Here is a 20,684-nt window from a genome sequence, read left to right on the forward strand (position 1 = left end):
CAATTTTCCTCAAACTTTCACTGATGTGTTCTACTAATATTGTTGCATTTTCTCAATCCTTATATTTATGAAGGTGAACTTGTCCTTTAATGACTTCCTTCAACCTTCTCTGCCTGTGAAACAAAATGTGGAACTGCATGCACATAATATGCAGATAGGTCAATGGGAGGTTTATGCACCTATGACATCACTGCCTAATCTGATTTCCAAAAGTGGTTCTAGTTTTACATTGTTCATTTAAACTAGAAATGTCGCTCTGGCGACTGGTATGCCTCCGCCATAATGCATGATTTTCCCAATAGGTCTAGATAGTACATGTGGACAATGTGTGATTACATTTTCACAAAATTGGCAAAATATTGAAATGACAAGTTTGTCACAAATGTGTTGAATGTTCACCTTCCATGACCTAGGTTTAATTGGATGAATAGGAGAGCATGTATCTAGGGATTTAAGGACTTTAACTTGACTTTGACCCATTCATACATTTAGGCATTGAGTAATTTTCAAGGTACAGGTGTGGAGAAAAAGTGCAATTTCTGAATTGAATAGTAAATTGTTACCATTTTCATCTGGCCCTTGACCCTAAAATTCATAAGATAATCACTTTCAGGTAGAACATACATAATATGTACTAAGTTTCAAGATAACTTGAGCCACTTCCGAGATGTGGAGGAAAAAGTTAGTTCAGCACTTTCACTTGATCTTTGACCTTTTGACCTTCAACTTCAAGAGAATTTCTATTAGGTTACACATGCATACACCAAGTGTTAAAAAAAAAAAATAACCCTGCTGGCATTGCATAAATATGAAGGAAATAGTAAAATTTTGAAGTGTTGCACTTGACCTTTGACCCCTGACCTTTGACCCCATGAACTCTACATTCTCTAGATAATCACTTCCAGTCAGTACATGTATATACTATATTCCATAAAGATACCTTAAACAATTTTCCAAGGTACGGAGAAAAAAAAAGAAGTTTTAATATTCTTACTTGACCTTTTGACCTTTGACCTTTGACCTCATGACCCAAACTTTCACCAGAGAATCTTAATTGGGTAATACATGTATACACTAAGTTTCAAGAAAATATCTTCAGGCATTCAATAGATATGGTGGAAATAGCGAAATTTGATGTATTTGACCCTGACCTTTTGACCTTTGACATCATGACCCAAACTTTCACCAGAGAATTTTAATCGGGTAATACATGTATACACTAAGTTTCAAGAAAATATCTTCAGGCATTCAATAGATATGGTGGAAATAGTGAAATTTTATGTATTTGGCCTTGACCTTTTGACCTTTGACCTTGAGCATGTGCACCCAAAAGTTGATAGGCACAACTTCACCCCCTAATACACATACATGCCAAGTTTCATTAGGATACCTCAACAGGTTTTGATAGTTACCTTGTCCACAAAATTCATTACGGACGGACGGAAGGACGGACGGACGGACGGACGGACGGACGGAAGGACGGACGGACGGACGGAAGGACGGACGGACGGACAACCCGAAAACATAATGCCTCCGGCACCACTTCGTGGCGGAGGCATAAAAAGATGAAACTTTAGAATGACACAATTTTCCTACTTTAGGTCTGATTAAAAAAAAATGAAACTACTGCCATTCTGTTCATCTTACTCTATTTTCATGACAAAAGTTAACTTGAAGTTGAAGACTTCAAAATGGGTGACATAATTTTCTTTTGTAACAATTTTTTATTTCATTTCTATGTCAAGTTTTATGTAAGCTCACACTGTTAGTCTTTAGACTTTTTGATGAGTAACAATAAAAATTGAATTGAACTGAATGAATGAATGAATGAATGAATGAATAAACAACTCTTAATGCAAACATCTAATTTGACAATCTCCAGACTGTATGCATATTGTGACAACACTTATCAAAATAAATAAATAAATAAATAAATAAATAAATAAATAAATAAATAAATAAATAAATAAATAAATAAATAAATAAATAAATAAATAAATAAATAAATAAATAAATAAATAAATAAATAAATAAATAAATAATGAGGCCAAATCCATAGTATCCTCTGAACTCTGTTCAGGGGATACAAATATATTTGCTTTGAATAAAGCCTTATGAATGACTGCTTGAAATAATTCCTATGTTTCCACTCGAACAAAGTCTGTTTTGGGCGTGTCTTTTTTTCACTTTTTTTTTTTAATACTGACAACTCCCGTTATTATTCTGGAACAGCAATTTTCTTTTGTTAAATATCAAAATTTCATTATGGCCAAGTAATACAGTATACATATATATATATATATAGATGTTAATTTTGGAACCTGAACTTTTACTTAGTTGTGACAAGATTTTCACTACAATCATGTTCATTGTAATGGGAGTGCACTGTATTTTTATATGTGCACACACACACACACACACACACACACACACACACACACACAACACCAGTTCTACCAGGAGGCTCCTTGGGTCATGCACAAAGCTCTTTTGTGACTGTCTGGAATTCTGGCAAATAGTCATTTTAGACCACATCTGACGCAATCAATTACATGATATTCCACCTTTTTTTTTTTTAGATGGAGTTTCAATTTAAAAAAAAAAAAATAAAAATAAATGGTGGCCAAGGAGGGCAGGATAAACATAAGGGTGAAAAAAGACACCCTTCTGAGAAAAGCACCTCAAGGGAATGTGAGTGGCAACTCTATTTGTTTACAGTCTTTCTTCCTCCCTAGTCTTTTTTTTCTACTTCTTTTTGATGTGTCAGAAAATGTAACCCCCTGCCTCGATATTCTTTTTATTTTTCTGTCGTTGTCGTTATTGTTCCTCTTCTTACTCTCCGTTTCCATCAAAACCAGCCCTGGCCAGAAAATAAATGCATATCAACGGGTTTCATCTGGAGAAAATGCAGATATGGCAGGAGGCCCTGCTGATGCTGCTCTCATCTGGGCATTATGAGATAGGACTATTCATGCGGAGGCCCCGAGGGGGACCAGTTGGGCGTGAGCTAGTTACCCTGTCAAACCAACTGAAAGGGTAATTCAATTATTTATTTTTGCCTTCTTCTTCTCTTTCTTGTTCTTTTTTTTTTTTTAACATGTGTGAGGTGGAATATGGAGTGACAGACCAACCGAGATAGATACACAAAATATGAGGACAAGAGGGGATGGGAGGGGGTGGGGTACGCAGACCTGTAAAGATGATTGGTCAATTGACAGGCAAGGACGGTCAAAGTGTGAGAACAGAGAGGGGGAGGAGAATGAGAATGAAAACAACAAATGTCTGCATAAAAGAAGGAATTCACAATTAAAAAAACAACAACAGCAGCAAAACTAAAAAAATGAAAGGACTATCGTGGAAAGATTTAAAATGTAATCAAGCATTACAATTTTTTCTCAATTAAGGAAGAACAACACCTTTTTATCAGCTACGGCTGGTCCAGCAATTGAAAGTGTAGATTTTCATTACATCTGCAATTTTCAAAATTTACAGAGGTACAAACTACTACCAACAATGATTTACATAGAGTGAGACATTCTTTTTTTATATATTTCATTGTTGTTTTTGCATTTAAACTTTCCATTATGCATAAAAGGTAAAACTTGAACATGAACGAAGTATGTTATGAGTCTGATGAAGTTTATCTCATTTTGTTTCAGCTATCTATGCAGCTTTTAAATATCCATGGTAAAAATCTATGCCACATCTAAGTCTGAAAACAACAGCTGCCATAGACTCTGAAAATAATTTCTCACTTTCATCTTTCTTCCCATGTTAGTATTGTTAAGGTGCATCTCATCTCCCTGGTATTGTTATATCATGTAATGTACAAAAATGTTTGTTAAAATACATCTGAAAGAGAGCTAAAAGTAAGAGATTGAGTATGTAAATACATAATACATACATGGACATTTCAGTAGAGATAAGACAGAAATGAATAAAAACATGAACAACAGAAATATTGCCAAACAACATAAAGGGCAACAGCAGTACAGCAAGCTCCTTGAGTACAGGTGTTGGGAGAGTCCTGGAAGACAGTTTGGGGATACAGAGGGAAGGAATGAGGCAGGAGGATGAAATTATCCATCCATATGGGTTGATAAGATGTTAATCAACCCTTCTGTAACTTTCTTCATCTTTTCCCCCTCTTCCCCCCCCCCCCCTTTCTTGCTCTCTTTCTCCTTCCATTTTTTCCCCTTTCTCATAGCCTTGTCATGGAGTAGTGGCCTAAGGCAATCTTGCCCCTGTATTAACTCATGAATTTCATGCAGATTGACATCCCAAAAACATGGCTCTGGCTGGGGCACCCTGCCACATGCTGCCAGGGATAGTGCTTAGTCTTGCCATAGCCAGACCCTGTTCTTTTACTGATGCATTGCATTATCTACCTATGATTTCCTGACTTCAGTTCAGGAACTTAGATACTACTTCCATTATCAAACACATCAAACCATTGCCTAGTTCATCCTATTGAATATCATTTCAACCTTTTTATTCTGATGCTGGCCTTCACAAGCTGTTTTGTAAAGTTTAGATAATAAGACTATCATGACAGCCCAGATGCCAGCTTGCCTTCTTTGATACCTTGCTCCAATATGACAGCTCCAGAGAAGGGGAAAGAAGCTGGCTCAGTGGTAATTGTTTTATAAATGCAAAATAATTCTGTACCTGACAAATCACACATGTGTTCTATTCCCCAAAATTGAACTTATGCGCCAGAATTACAACATTTTCAGAGTCGCACGTGTGAGCTCTAATTTGATGAATGAAAGATGAATTATGCATTTCTGCAATGGGCAGGAGGGGTTTGGGGCCACACGCTCGGCATGAAAAATGTTCTTAGGGTCTTAGTATCTTGATCTAATAAGACTTTGAAGATAACATGGGACAGAGATGCATGTGGCATGATTTGTTGACAGTATTTTGCCTGCAGTGCTTCAAAATCCTAACTGATGCAAGTACCCATCACATAACCTGTGGTGGTACAAAACTCTCCCCCCCCCCCCCCCCCATATTCCATACCAAAAAATACTATGTAACACAGATGAACCCATCTATATCTGAAACCTATTTTAAATCTTATTATTCCTTTGGTTTGAGATTCTGTTATGCACTTCAAATATCTCAGGAAAGTAACTTTAAATTCTATATTGGATAGGAAGACAGAATTTCTTCATTTTGTTTTAAGGACAGGAAGATAGAATCTATTTTTTTTCCCCTTAAGGTGAAGAAAGTGCATGGTTTCTGAAAATTCAAATATGAAAGACACTAAATCTACTGGACAGTGAATACAATGATATGAAAGTCATTCATAGTCCTACATGGAAACTTCTTCTTGTGCCCGGCTCCATTACACAGATGATGGAGGAGAAACACATCGTTGCTTGATATATATCCTAAATACCCTGCTAATGACAAAAGGAAAGAATTTTCCCAATAGGACTGAGCAAGATTTGGCTATTTATAGTCTAACCGAGGAATGAGCGAGGAAAAGATTGTCCAGAAGTGAGGAGAGCTGCCCCACTGGTTTCTCGGCTTGGCAGTTTACTAAGTCATCACCCAAACTGATGAGACAGGAGTACCGGACTGCATTCTCCGATATCAGATATCCACGTTTCTAAGCTTGCAAAATTTCAAACCAGATCCAACGGAAAGCCACAAAATATCCTTAATTCCCCTACAAAAATGCTCAATTCTGCTGGAAAATATCGGCTGCTGAGCAATTTGAGTATGGGAGCTTGACTGCAGTGATTCCACATGTGTCAATCGATTTTTCAGTTCATAAGAAGAAAAAAATCAGAAAAACAAGGCATTTCAAAGTTTAGCTGTTATCTTGAAAGCCCTCAGATTCTTGAGGGGGGAAAGAAGATTTCTATCTCACACTTATAAAGTTTAACATCACCACATATCACGCATTTGACGCAAGGGGAAGGTGATTTTTAAACAGTTGTTGCATTATGCATCAGGAAACAGTATATTTTTGTTGATTGCATATGCGGCAGGGCCTAATCGCATCACTTTGGAAATCCTGCATCAACTTTCTCTCACTTCGCCTGGCTTCCTCTGCATATCTCCCCGTATCATCTCTTATGCCAGACATAAACATCGGGACTGAGTTTGGGAAAGGATTCGCGCCATGCAGGCCTACACGCAAGACACGCAAATTCTTCAGGACAAAATATACTGCTCCCAGCTGGATAGGTCATTGACTTTCAGGGCATGAGTTAACCTAACTGTTTGTTGAATTTGGAATAAAATGTCTTCATTTCCACTTTTGAGATGACAATAAAAAAAAAAAAAATCCACACATGTGATGTTTCAGCTAAGAATTTTCCATAAATGCTGATGCTTTTCCAAGATTAAATATCTTACTGTTTGTTTGTTTTTTTGCCAGTAGGTAAGAAATCTGATGTACAGAAGGATTATTACTACCTGTTCCTTTGTTTGCCTATCTAAAGACTACTATACATGATGTTAATGGCATTATTTATCATTTGTAAATGAAACAAAAACCCAGCTTTAGTGCTTCAAAATAGTTCTAAAATTTGAGTTAGGGATAGAAACCAATGTATAAATGTAATATACAAATAATTTATGAGTTGTGAGTGCATAGGGCACGAATATCGCACGAGGCGCGAGATAAGCCACTGGTCTATTCAACAAGGCGCGTAGCGCCGCGTTGAATAGACCAGTGGCGAATCTCGCGACGGGTGCGGTATTACGTGCCCCAATGCACGAACAAAATCATAAATTATTCGTTTTATACAACACCTTGTCCACAATCACAGTACTAAATTAGTGACCGCCAACTCAGGAAGGCCCAAAAATAAATGTAACAATTAGGCAGAGAATTGTAAACCACCCTGTGTACTGCTTTCAAACACTCGTCATGATTCAACCACACAGTCACAGGAATCACAAACTCCGCAGGGTCTATACCCATTCTACGCTAACGTTAGATCGAGTTAGGCCTGACTGTTTGAGTGTTAGGCCGATGTGAGATGTCGGTAGATCTAGTAGTAGGTCTAGACTTTGAGTAGGTCTAGACTTTGTCTATTTCCGAAAATGATTTTGTATAAAAACACAGAAAAATAATCAAATTACGGTTTCTCAACTTGAAATGAAGTCTTGATTTTGGGATCACTGTGGTCCACGTAGCAGATCAGAGTCAAAAGTAAAAACACAGCAGTAGGTATAAGGCCACGATACATGCAACTAGCTAGGTAAAGTAGCTGCGCGTACACGTTAACGTTGCAGTACTCCGCCGTGCCTGGTCTGTGAGGACTTACCAGCAGCGCAGCGCAGCCGGCCAGCACGTACAATGTAGTTTGCTGGCGCTTTGCTACGGGTACGGGACCTGAGCCACAGAACTCTGTGAGCGGCCATGCATTAGTAGCCCCCCGCGAAGCCGTGCTATAGTACCTTCGAGCCGTGCAATAGGCCCATGCCAGGGGCCTATTGTATGGCTGTCACTCTCAATGAGTTTGATAGGTATTTTCTATTGAATGTCATGTGACATGTTCTTGGCCAATCACAATTCGACATCATTCTGAGGTGTTGTATAAAACAGTATATTTACTGTAAGTATTGTTAAATATACAAAATGTGAACAATAGTTACAATAAAATTGTTTCTGAAGTAAGCCATCCACATTCATGGTTAATTGAGTGATATCTCCTTATATTTTACGGTTTATTGCAAAAATTTTATATGGTAGGAGGTTTTGTGATACAACTGACCTACACATATACATCAAATGTGATAATTCCAACTTTTTTTTTTAATTACTGCTCCCAATGGTAATCCGTGTACTCAAGTTTGCCACTGGCAGATGCAACATGATTGCTATGGTTAAACAATATAGTAAGTTTAAATACTTGTAGCACATTTCTGTCATCGGTGAACTCTGACATTAAAGGACAAGTCCACCTTCATATACATAAGGATTGAGAGAATACAGCAATATTAGTAGAACACATCAGTGAAAGTTTGAGGAAAATTGGACAATCCGTTCAAAAGTTACGAATATTTTAAGTATCTGCGCAGTCACTGCTGGAAGAGAAGACTACTACAGTGTATGATGTCACATGCGTACAACTATATAAGGAAAATAAAAGGAGAATTTCACAAAACTTTACTTTTTGAATAAAGTGCACATTTCTTCAACTAGCTACTGACGTATGTTAAGGGTAATACTATTCCCCCTGTCTTCTGAAAGAGAGAAGTCGAGTGTTCTTTTGCTATGCGAGAAAAATGGAAATGTGTTGAATTTTCTTTATTCTTTCTTTATATCGTTGTACTCATGTGACATCACAAGCTATAGTAGTCTTTTCATCCAGCCGTGACTGAGCAGAAACTTCAAAAATTCATAACTTTTTAACGGATTGTCCGATTTTGCTCAAACTCTCACTGATGTGTTCTATTAATATTGCTGCATTCACTCAACCCACATGTCTATGAAGGTGAACTTGCCCTTTAAATAGCACAAAGATAGACTCATCACCATGAGCTGCAAAGCACTGCATTATCTCTCAAAGCTCTCTTCCTTCTCCCACTCTGTCTTTTCTGTCTCCCTCTTTCTCTTCAAGTCTGGTTATAAATGGCTGTTTATCCCTCTATATAATTTCTCACGTTTTTTCCATTCAAGTCATAAACTTAGCATCATCACAATATTGCAGTTTTTTTTTTTAAAGTTGTAGGAAAAGGATAATCATGGCCACAAAACCCACCACCTGCCCATCATTCAAAAAGTTATCCATTAAAGCAGTGGCTGTCATTACCATGCTTAAAGTTTTAGTGTCCTGGTCTGGTTTTCGTCAAAATGACAGAGCAACAATCACGAATGTGCAGTCATGTGTTGCACCTGTATCAAATTGGGATGTGTTTTCCCCATCATCGAAACAGCCCCAACAATCTGGTCCGCCCATATTCACAAGATATATGTCTCTCCATCTATGGACTCAACTTGCTCCTGAAACGGACATGAATGAGCTGTTAAAAAAAAAAAGAAACAAAAAAAGGAAAAGACCTGATATGAATTGTCAGTGAAACTACAAAAATTGTGATCAGTTCTCTTTCGTGATGAAATGACGCACAAAGGAGAAAAGGATACCCCGCAGAGTTGGAAAAATCTGCCCACATCTAGTGCTTACACTCAACATACCATAGTCAGTACATGTTTATTCTACTTGGGACATGGGAGACAAAAAAAAAAATGAGGATACAAAAGAAATAGGTGAAAAGAAAAAAGGGAGAGAGAGAGCAAGGGGAGGGGAGATAGGAAGAGAAGACATCAGACATATAAGGAGACACAAACTCTAGCTGAAGAGCAATTGCTTGAGGAGAGGAAAATAAGACAAAAAAGAAGACTACTATTGACATCAACAGGGAGAATACACAGATTGGGAATTTAAATGCAAGCCAGAGTAGCAGAAGTAGAACAAGGAGAGACTGACAGACAGCAGTATAGCAAGAGAAGGAGAGGATGAGAAATAGGGAAAGATAGAGAAACCCAAACAAGGGCTGGAATGGAAAGGAAACTAGTCGAAATGAGTACATACATACCAAACGAGAAAAAAAAACAGGGAGAATAAAGGTGGGAGTAAGAACTGGAAAACAATTACTTTATCATCATAGACGGATGCTCTGACTTCTGTTTATTTTCATACCTTCAAAATAAATGCATGTCGTCACTAAATATGGCAGTATTTCATGGGGTTCACGTCAGTGAAACTGCAATTCTCTAAACAAAATGAAAAACATTCTGGTTGTATGACAACTACAGAATCCATCAAAGCAGAATAGATGCTGGACAGGGAGAAAGCTGATAAGGCAGGCATATCTGTAAAGCATCAAAGTTATGTTTATCAATTTCCAAAACCCCAAATATACAAATATGGAAACAAAAGACATTTAGGGCAGGCGCGTTCGTGTTCACAGATCGCAGCCGCAGAAGAGCTTCTCCAGTGGTTTCTGTGCACAGTTCAGATGGCATAAAATGTAAATAAACATCAGTATGAATCATAAATCAAAGAAAAAAATATTTATAAGAGAGATATGAGGAAGAGAGAGGAAATCCACTGATGAAGACCCAGAGTAGACCACACACACTCAGATAGATGATAGGTTTTAATGTCTCTACTTGAAAACAGAAATGTGCTGTTCAGGCTTTGCATCTGCCAGGAATGTGTGGTACAATTGAAACTGACATCAACGATATCTAATCCAGCATATGTTCCAGAAAAAGAGAATGGAAAGACAAAAACTAAAACAATATGACAAAAAAGCTAGTTGTGACTACATGGGTGATAAGTTATTACAGGTATGTGCCCAACGTGAGCATTAAAACTCTGAGCATTCAGCAGCATGAAACGCCCACTCTCAAATCTGGATGAGAGGGTATGCCTGTGAGAAGAAAACTTCTGCTGTGTCCTGGATTATATTCTAGAGTCACTTTGAAAGCATGAAGAGAGTTATACTAAACTTACATGCACAAGACCAGTTCTCTTATACACTTGTAAATATTAAATGTGTATGCCTGTATATACATACATACATACATACATACATCAACACATACATCGACACTAACGGTGGCCCGGTGGCCCGCCTCGGGCCACCAAAATTTTTTTAAAAGTACGTCAATCAATTTGTAACTTTTTGCGCCGGAAATTAGCAGTTATATTTGTTTAAAGGATGGATGAAAAGGACTGAATGAGTGCCTGAGAGTGAGTGTTGTGAGTTTGTTGAGGTTTATTTATGAGTAGATGTATGTCCAACTTCCAATTCTTACTATGACTGGATAAAACTTAGATATTTGACTCATTAAAAAAAACAGGACTTTTAATGTTTTTTATTGGGTTTTTTTTCGGGGCCACCAAATTTTTCTTTCGGGCCACCAAAAATTTGAAATTGAGGATTTTGGTGGCCCAATCGGGCCACCAAACAAAAAAGTTAGTGTCGAGCCCTGCATACATACATATATTGAATGGAAAAGACAAAGTGGACACTGAACATCCACAGAAAGCAAAACAATATTAAAATATTAAAACATTTATTTCAGTTTTTCCAGTTTCTACATGAAGAAGCAGACTGAGCTAGTAAGGAGACATCTGCATGTGATAGCTAGTGGAAATTTAAAAAAATTCTAAAGACAGTTTTGCAGACACCCACCTGTTAAAGACAAACGCAGTTCAAGACCAGCCATCTTCTCTTAAAAAGATATTACTCATCAGAAGTTGTAATAAAAAAGGAACTACTGAAAACGATACCGTCCCATCAATGTAACATTCCAATCAATGTAACATAAACTCTGGACTAGTATATGGGTGAAGAACTAAAACTTGGAACACCTAATGTTTCCGACAATGAGACTGAAGATATACCAGCCATCCGTGAAGTTACATACTGGGAAAGGTCCAGTAATTGCAGTCCATGTAACTCTGATCAAAACACAAAAACGGGGAAAAAAAATGATGAAGGAAATCTAGTTTCCCCTAGAGTTGCACTGAACTGGAGGAAGAAGAGGTGTCGTATTCGAAAGCATTACCACTATTAGATTTCCTGCCGATGCACACGAAGAGGTGGAACCAAGTTACTACGGAGACAAAAAAGCATGCCTATCTCAACAGTTCGCAATGTACTTTTTCCTCTCATCGCCAACTCTTCAGAGAGCAAATCTAATAGCAATTTGCGATAAATTGAGCAGACTTTGCGACATACAAATCAGCGAAAAAGTTCCTAGCAAGACCCACTAAACAAACACACATATATCCGACAAATCTACAAGTGTCCCGCTGCTGTAAACAGACCATCGGCGTTCCAGAAACACGCCATGAAATTGCACTCCCCAATAACGCTGATCCAGTGTTGGAAAAGGATTATCGAGTTCAATTGTTTTCCCCCCTCCCATTTCTCTGCTTTCTCTTTACAGGATGAGCACTTTATAGGTGTAGATTGGTAGTTCCCTCCACGGGAGATAATTACAAACAAAAATCACTTTGGCAAGCGAAGTGTTTGACAAGGGAATCTCGTACTGGTGAATGGAGTACCAAGCTCGTGATGAAAAGGACGGAGGGTATGAAGCACTAAGCTGGATAGCTTCACTCTGCAAAGCTTGGTAATTCAATGAAATGCAATTCTTCTTGGATAAACACCCAATGTTATAGGAGCTAGTAAAAGACTTTTCAACTTCTTTGTTTTGGGGGGGGGGGGGGGAGGGGAGGGATTTCATGGCCAATAACACATCAGGTTGGCTTCAGTGCAGTTTGAGAATGGCGTGAATGACTTCAAGAACAAATGAGTGATTGGCTAAGAGAGTAAGTAGTGCAAATCAGTGAGATACGGCATGCCGGCAACTGTTTGTAGGTAGATATCATCCATTCTCCCACACCAATCCTTACTGAAATCAACAGAATTCCCCCCCCCCCCCCAAAAAAAAAAAAAGTTTTGGAGCTATAGAATTTTTTTACAAGAACATGTCATATTTTCAAACATAGATGGGGAGTACCTGTATACATGTATTCTTCTGTTAATTGTGCAGTTACTGCCACAGTCATTTGGATTATTTCAATACTTGTCTTGTCTTGTTCAGTAATCACCCTCTTCACATTTTGTTTCTTTCTTTCTTTGGCTGTGTTTATGCTTCCCTTTTTGGGGCCAGAATCAGCATTTTGAAACGTGATTTGTGCAAAACGTAGTTGCAAATTCGGTGTTTTTAGATAAAGATTTTGTTTACAACCTGGAGGAGAGTGTAGATGCAGCAGGAATTGCTCATTTTGATATAAATGCTGTTTCGATTCTGTCCACATACTCATAATACTATGTCGAGCATAAACACACCCTTTGTCTATTTTCTCTCTTTTTATCTCTCTTTCCATTTTCCCATCTTTTTTTTCTATCCACGCAAGCAAGTTTACCACAGTAAAACTGTTAAAGTTTGCACTCTAAAACTTAGCTAAAGTATTACAAACAAAATCTACCAGTTTTAGGGGGTACTGCACTGCAGTCCCAGCCCCCCCCCCCCCAAAAAAAAAAAATAAAAAAAATAAAATAATGACCTGGAGTTTACACCTTCCAAACTGCTATACTGCCCTTCAATCAACATTGTCTGTTTGGTGATGATCACAAAACAGAAGAAGTGGTGAGGGACACAAAATTATGAGCTGACATGATTTCAGCAGACGTGCCAGTGAAAAATGGAGGTGCGTAACGGATCCCCCGCTCAACAGCTAGTGTTTCAGTCCATGAAAGAGGAATGATCCGCAGCGTTCGAGGCAAATGCCAGACTCTCGTTTCAGCGTGGCCATTCAGGCGTTTACTCCGCAGTTACAAATTCCGTAACTTGATCGGTTTTATCCCTGGTATCGATTCCCACCCCAAAAAGAACCATACTCCCATCACTTATTGAACACCTCTTTGTCACGGCTGTTGTTTTTCCACTCTCCCTCTCCAGTTTTGCCGACGACTCCCTATGATTGCAAGAAATATTGGAATACTTATTTTCCTCCAAAGAAGTGGGAGTTGTTTTCATTTCGGGCAGCTTGATTTCAGTACCACACGGAGCCTGAAGACTGGGCTGTTCAATGGACTCCCATCTTATGTTTGTTTTCATGCCTCAATACATAAACCATGAAGTTTCAATTGCCTGAAAAATGAAACACAGATTGGTATGACTCCTTCCCTCTCTTTCTCTCTTCAACTTAGATTTTCCCATCATTCCTGCTAAATACATTTCTTTCCCTGTTTCTTCTCCAGCATGTTATGCACAAAAGGTCAGTAAGGTCAACAGCGAAAAATTAAAGTTATAATTCATTAATACATGTACTTTTCATATTTTGTGATAACTGTGCAATGTACTTGTTGAATACAAAGATGAAAGTGTTCCTCTTGTGAATTGGTTGAAATTGTTTGTGATTACTGTCAGAGAAAAAAAGCAAAGATAAAGTGAGACAAGTTTTCTCTATCAGGTTTCATTGACTTTGCATAATACATCTTGTTTTTTTTTTTTAATCATCCTCAATTCCATTGATAGAAGAGATAGTGAGTGTTTTACATCATGTGAGCTGTATAACAAAAATTTAACATAGAACATGTTATTTAAGACGAACAATCCAGAGCGTATGGGCACTGAACTAGCATGTATGTACGGCATCTGATTGGCACACATGCCATCAAAATTCGGTGTTTTTAGATAAAGATTTTGTTTACAACCTGGAGGAAGATGTAGATGCAGCAGGAATTTCTGAATACCTAGATGAAAGTCACATTCTTGAGGAGAATCAACTCTTTTGGACAAATTAGCATATCATGCTGCAGCAGTGACACTGGCCAACCCCCACCACTAGAGGGTGCTATTTCAGTATATGGTATCCTTTTATCCTGTGATACAGTGAGTTTCACTGTCATTTATGGTACATGTGTAGTATGCACCATGCTGGTAAAATACTTGATTATCTCCACCCATTAACATCCTAAAAGTAAGTAATGGATAAACTATACACTCTACCAAAATAAAAAGACAAATCAATACAAAAACAAAATACAAAAAGGCAATGCCAATGGATACAATGTCATTTATGATATAATAGTTTTTTTTTCTTTCAATTCACTTCCCTTTGAGAAGAAATGAAAATAACAAAAACAAAAACAAAACATAAACATAGGCTCTTTATTCTATTTATTGGATACTAATAAATGTACAGTTACATAAATTGGATAATAGTACATTTGCAATTTATTTTATAAATTATCAAAAATTCATCTCTTGTTTGTGAGAAACAGTGTCAAACATCTCAGAAGCTGATTAGAACAATGCCAATTTAATTACGAGCACAATATATAATAACTATATATTCTAAAATATTACATATTTCTGGAATATCAATAATACTCAGCACACCCTTCTTGCAGAGCAGATTAGAGCTACATCATCAATATGTCTGGACTGGTAAACTCTCTCAGAAATAGTTTCTACCAGTAAATAATAAGTTACATATCAGACATCATAAATTTCCAGAAAAACCTGTCAAATCATGAAAACTTGTATGGTCATTTCACTGCGATTGTAGTCTCCAAATTCTTGAAAACAAAACTCTCTTTACATGGTTACTTTGTGAATGTCATGTACAATGGAATAAGAGAGACTGAGAACGCGAATAATCAATGGAGAAAAATTGAGTAATGGTCCAGAAATTTCTTGACTACTTGTGGAATTGTGCACAGGGAGGAGACATGATAAGAAGGATCAATGTATTGAAATCTATTTGCATAGGATTGACACTTTTGTCTGATAAGACATAAGATTGAGACATTTCTTGCATCTTTCCCAATAACCCATTGAAGATGAGTCCTGAGAATACTTGGGCAGGTGTCTATGGAAAATGCATGTCATTGCAAAATCAGCCCATCCTCAATGGGTTAACAAGCTACTTGTGAATTTGGAAGCAAACAAATACCTAGCACGACTTGTTCCCCTCCCCATTCATGAACTTTTTTTTTTGAGTGAATAAAAAGGAAAAACACATCCCCTGTTGAGTATTTTTCTCAATTACTAAATGACAAATAGCAAAAATGCAAATGGACTGACTGTGACATGAAGGGAGCTAATACCACAAGCTCATCATATCCCATATCAAAACCCTTGTGAGGTACGTCAAATAAAGCCCTTCTTTTCCTTCGTGCCTGGTGGCTTATTTAGCATGTCTCTGGCTGGCATAGGGTTACTGCTAGCTTGCATCTCTTCCCCATAACTCATCATCACGTGAAACATGAGTTATATCACGGGGATTTCCCAGATTTACATTTGGGCTTTGGCATGAAGTGATGAGAGCTCACCCTCCACCCCACCCACCCTTTAATAATCTCATCTTCATTCCATATCACAACAATCTCTGTTGCCATATTTTTCCTGCATATGGCACTCTCTCTTGAGTATAAATTGAAATACTGCACAAGAGATGATGGAGATGGAGGGGGGGGGGGGGAGGGTGTAGAGACAACAATCAGGGAGGAGGTATGGAAAACACACCAATCATTCAGCAATGAAGTCATCAAAGTATGGGTATTACTTCCTTAGCAGCATAAAGAGACGGTGTGTGAGAGCGGATGACAGAGAGAAAGGGGGATGGGGGGATGGAATGATGTGATGGAGCAAACGAAATGGGCACAAGTGGTTTATAACAGGGAACAGACTATAGAGATGGCACGTATACAGTCTAGACATTCAGTCAGTGTGAATACCAACTGACCAACAGAAAAATTCCTTTATGCATCATCAAAAAATAGCCACATGCATATTTTCTTACACTCCTGTAATTCTTTAACTTGTGTATCATGGATTTAGCTCATGGCTCTCCATATCTCACTTGCCTGTTGACAGGGTCTGCCGAAGACACCGTGATTTGTTCCAACGCCAAACAAGTTCTGCTGGGAGACTAATAGTGGTACATTGGCGGCTCTGGGAGGATGAGCGAGAAAATGAGGGTAGGAAGAGGAGGAGGAGGTGGCGAAAAGAGAAGAGCGAGGGGGGGGGGGGGCAGAGAGAAGGAAAGAGCAGGGGGACTCTGGGACTGACGATAGTGCCACAAGTGTCTCAGGACCTATCCCTGGCTTGACAACTGGGCAAAATATTTAGAGTAGAATAAATCTCTCGATAACAGCTTAATGCTGCACCCGTATGCACATACAAATGTGGGCATCGCTACCCCCACTCCAGAGTGACAACCAGAAGTGGGTGCAGGAAGAAGAGACACACGAACAGAATAAAAAAAAAGTACTGCAAAAAAAAAAAAAGAAGAAGATGTGAAGGGTGCTCTCCAAAGACAATTCCAGGCTTGGCAGAGAAAAAAAAATAGACATCTGCATCTGTATGGACAATCTCCTTTTTATCCCTCTTCATCTTCTGTGTTTTTTGTATCTGGTACTCAAATACGACTACGATGAACACGTCTTGTTTTGGGCGATTTTCAACCCAGAATCATGTACGACAGAACCACACAACTGCTATCCCATACTAGATAATTAGAACCGGTATTACAGGTATTGTTTACCAACGTTGGGAGCAGTGATCTAAAAATGGTTCGTGTTATCACATTTGACGCATATGTGTAGGTCAATTGTATCACAAAACATCCTGCCATATAAAAATTTTGCAATGAAGCCTAAAATATAAGGAGATATCACTATTTTTCTTACTAAACCATAACTGTGCATAGACAGTTTAGTCTAGAAACAATTCTACTGCAGCTATTGTTCACATTTTGTATATTTAACAGTACTTCACATGGATTACAATTATTTTTTTTTTTACACTGGTTGTTTCTATACTGTACCTCACATTTTAGAACAATCTGAAGAGCTAAAGCATGGGTTTTTGTTTCATCTGTAAATGGTAAATAATGCCTTTAAAGTTAACAGACATTCTCTGCTTCAATTTCACAAGTATTTGTGACACAGATCTTTGTAACTTCAGAGTCTGTAAAATATGCAAGCAAGCAATAAATAAGTTGTAGGGGCTGACAAATAAATAAAGGCACAACCATTTGATGCTCATGAAATCATTAGTATGGTGTCATATACGGCACCTCCAAAAGGTCTCAGCAATTTCATTATTGCAGTGCCACATACAGTGTACATTGTATGTGCTGTTTTTCCTCAATCAATTTGCCCTGAACAAGATGTTTCAGTAATTTGAATACTTTTTGAATAACATTCTTAACCATCACTCTACTCAGAATTTATGTTAAGTTGCATTCCAAGTATCCAACAAAAGAAATCAGCAATGTTTTTTAATAAATGTTATTTTGATCATTTTTCCTTATTTAATATGTACCAGTATGTATTTTGCATGATTAAAATACAAATGAGCAGTACTAAACATGAAGCCTCATAATAAGAAAACTACTACGAAAAACTATTTCGAAGAGCTGATCTCCTATCACATATCAGTTGTGTGTGTGTGTGTTTGTGTTGTGTGTGTGTGTGTGCATGGTGTGTGTGTGGGTGTGTGCGCTTTAATTTGTAATAATCCTGATCTCCTTGGGCAAGTGCTCTTTTTCATTTTTTTTTTTGAAGTGTTATTGTTTATTAATCTTAAACTGTCCCCTCTACCAGTGATGACGTGTAATTAGGGTTTACAGGTCTGACCTACTGTTGTATGTATAGATCTCGTAAAACTGCACTGAAATTTGGGACCTGAGGAGAATTCTCTGGTGGTCCATTCAAAGCCAACCTCTGGGTACACTGAGCAAATTGAAAAACCAAAAAACAAAACAAAACAAAACAAAACAAAACAAAACAAAATTAGGTCTGCAGCAGTCAGTCTACATGACATCCCCTTCCCAACTTCCCCTGCCATTGTCACGGCAACCACTTGTGAAATTGAAGTGCAGCAATTGGGATCGCGGCCACCCGTCGCACGGACACACATTATGTAAATGCGGACTCCTCACGCTGGCTGTCAATCTGGGGAGAAGGAGGGAGTGAAATTCGAGTCTCTGCAATAAGGATGGAGTGCTTAGCCCCGGGACAACTACACTGAATACACTGGGGCAGGGTCTGTAAGAGCCACCACCCTGCAATCTGATATACGTGGAAGACCGGCACGGAGTGAATCGGCGCCCTCTGCAGTCGAGCACCAGGAAATATGTGTGTGCATATTATAGGAACAGAAATGTGTTTGTGTTTGTCAAAGGATGTTATTGGAATCTTAAACTTATTATGCCATTACTTGCTTTTCTGCATTACTTCATTATTTCATAAGCATCATTGAAACATTTGGCCAAGCCTTTACAATTTGTACATTTAACGTGAAAAGTAATGCTGCCTATGGCACAACTCTTTTTTTAATGTCTTCTTCATTTCTAGTGGACGCCAACTTTCTTTCTTTTTTCAAGAACAATTATGTGAAATGTTATATCTTTTTAGTTTACAAAAATTTGCCTCATGACAAAGATGTCCTAAATCAGATTGGCAAAATCCAGTTAAATGATCAATACCACTTAACCCATTGAGGATGGGTTGATTTTGTTGCAACATGCATTACCCTGCTGAGTATACTCGGGACTCATCCTCAATGGGTTATAAAGTATGAGTTAAACAACTGAAGTGTCAGAAAGTTTCCTCAGCAACAGAGTCCTACACATGACTTTTGGGTGGCTGCCTTGATCATGTGACAATGAAATGAAATCCCTAGAAATCCCTAATCTGTTATTTACACAAAAAGATGAAAGCATTATTCTTCTACAACTGAGCACAGGAATCACATACAGTTTTTCTTGTAGGATGTGTTGAGACACAGTACCTTATATCTCTACAGCCACTGAAAAAATACAAAGTTACTGATATCTGACATAAATAGCGAACAAAAACAAACAAACAAAAAAACAAGGAATATCACAGTCAAGTGACCATTTCAAGAAGAATCTTTTAAGGTTCCACATTCAGTGATTTAATGATAACTTTCTCTTGAAAGTTCTTCTCAGTTCATCAAAAGTCTTGCAATGCGGTCTTGCATTTGTTAAATTGTATGTAACATATGAAATATATATTTCAAGTAGATTTAAATTCCCTGCAACACATTAACACACATCACACACACACACATGCCCAAATACACATGCACACACATACACACATGTAATACCCACACATGTACAGGGCTACAGAATGTTTAGTTTACTTTGATTTTTTTTTTCAGGGTGGGGGCTGTGGGCAAAGGGGGTCAAGAGTCAATCTACAATGTACCCCCCCCCCCCTAACATTTTTCAATGCTTGAGGATGACAGATCTATGGCAGTGATTTGGCTGAATCTATACACCATACTATTTCATTATTTTGTGATTGGTAAACTGTGCTATACAGTATGTCCCAAAAAAAATTACAACGGGACCCCCCGCAATGATATCTTTAAAAATAGTGAATCAATCTAAATACAAATTCAGGGTATGAAACTATAACTCATTGCCCACATCTTACAGAAAACCCCATTCACAACAGCGCTTCCTGTCTTTGTCCTAAATTCACATTTGTTCGGTTAGCCTTAGAAATAAAACAAACAAAAAATGCTAGAATGTGTGATTTGGGGGCTGCAGTAGTGTTGATTAGAACTGTGATTGTGACTAAAAACCAAAGCAAAACACAAATACACACAGATGCATTCTCTCTAGATTCCTATGTACCGTATGTCCCCCAAAAAATTACAACGGGACCCTCCGCAATGATACCTTTAAAAATAGTGAATCAATCAATACAAATTCAGGGTATGAAACTATAACTCATTGCCCACATCTTACAGAAAATCCCATTCGATTTGCTTCAGTGGTCAAAGAGAAATGAGGAATTTTGTAGAGGATGTAGGGAATCTCTTTTGTCCAAGTTCTGTCTATTATTCATGCACTAGAGCATTGAATTGCTAAAATTGGAAAAATTAGACTCATGACATGCTTTACAACAATCTACATTTCTCTGTGACCGCTTAACCAAATTGAATGAGGTTTTCTGCAAAATAGAGCTAAGATGTTATATTTTAAGGCCCCGAAGTAGCACTTAGACAGGTCGATCATTTTCGATGTTATCAATTCGAAAATTTGATTGTAATTTTTGAAGGACATACTGCAGTATGTCCCACAAAAATTACAATCAGATTTTCGCATTGATAACATCCAATATGATTATTTTTTTTCAAT

The 20,684-nt window shown here is 37.9% G+C and overlaps 1 protein-coding gene across 2 annotated transcripts in view; it reads right to left on the reverse strand.

The window, feature by feature from the left end:
- LOC139717203 (uncharacterized) overlaps window positions 1–20,684 on the reverse strand; it is a 38,740-nt gene that overhangs the window by 10,498 nt on the left and 7,558 nt on the right. The window lies entirely within an intron of this gene.

The sequence above is a fragment of the Diadema antillarum genome, unplaced genomic scaffold, assembly GCF_040938485.1.
Source record: "Diadema antillarum isolate AM-2024a unplaced genomic scaffold, OU_Dant_1.0 scf00000072, whole genome shotgun sequence".
NCBI lineage: Eukaryota > Metazoa > Echinodermata > Echinoidea > Diadematoida > Diadematidae > Diadema > Diadema antillarum.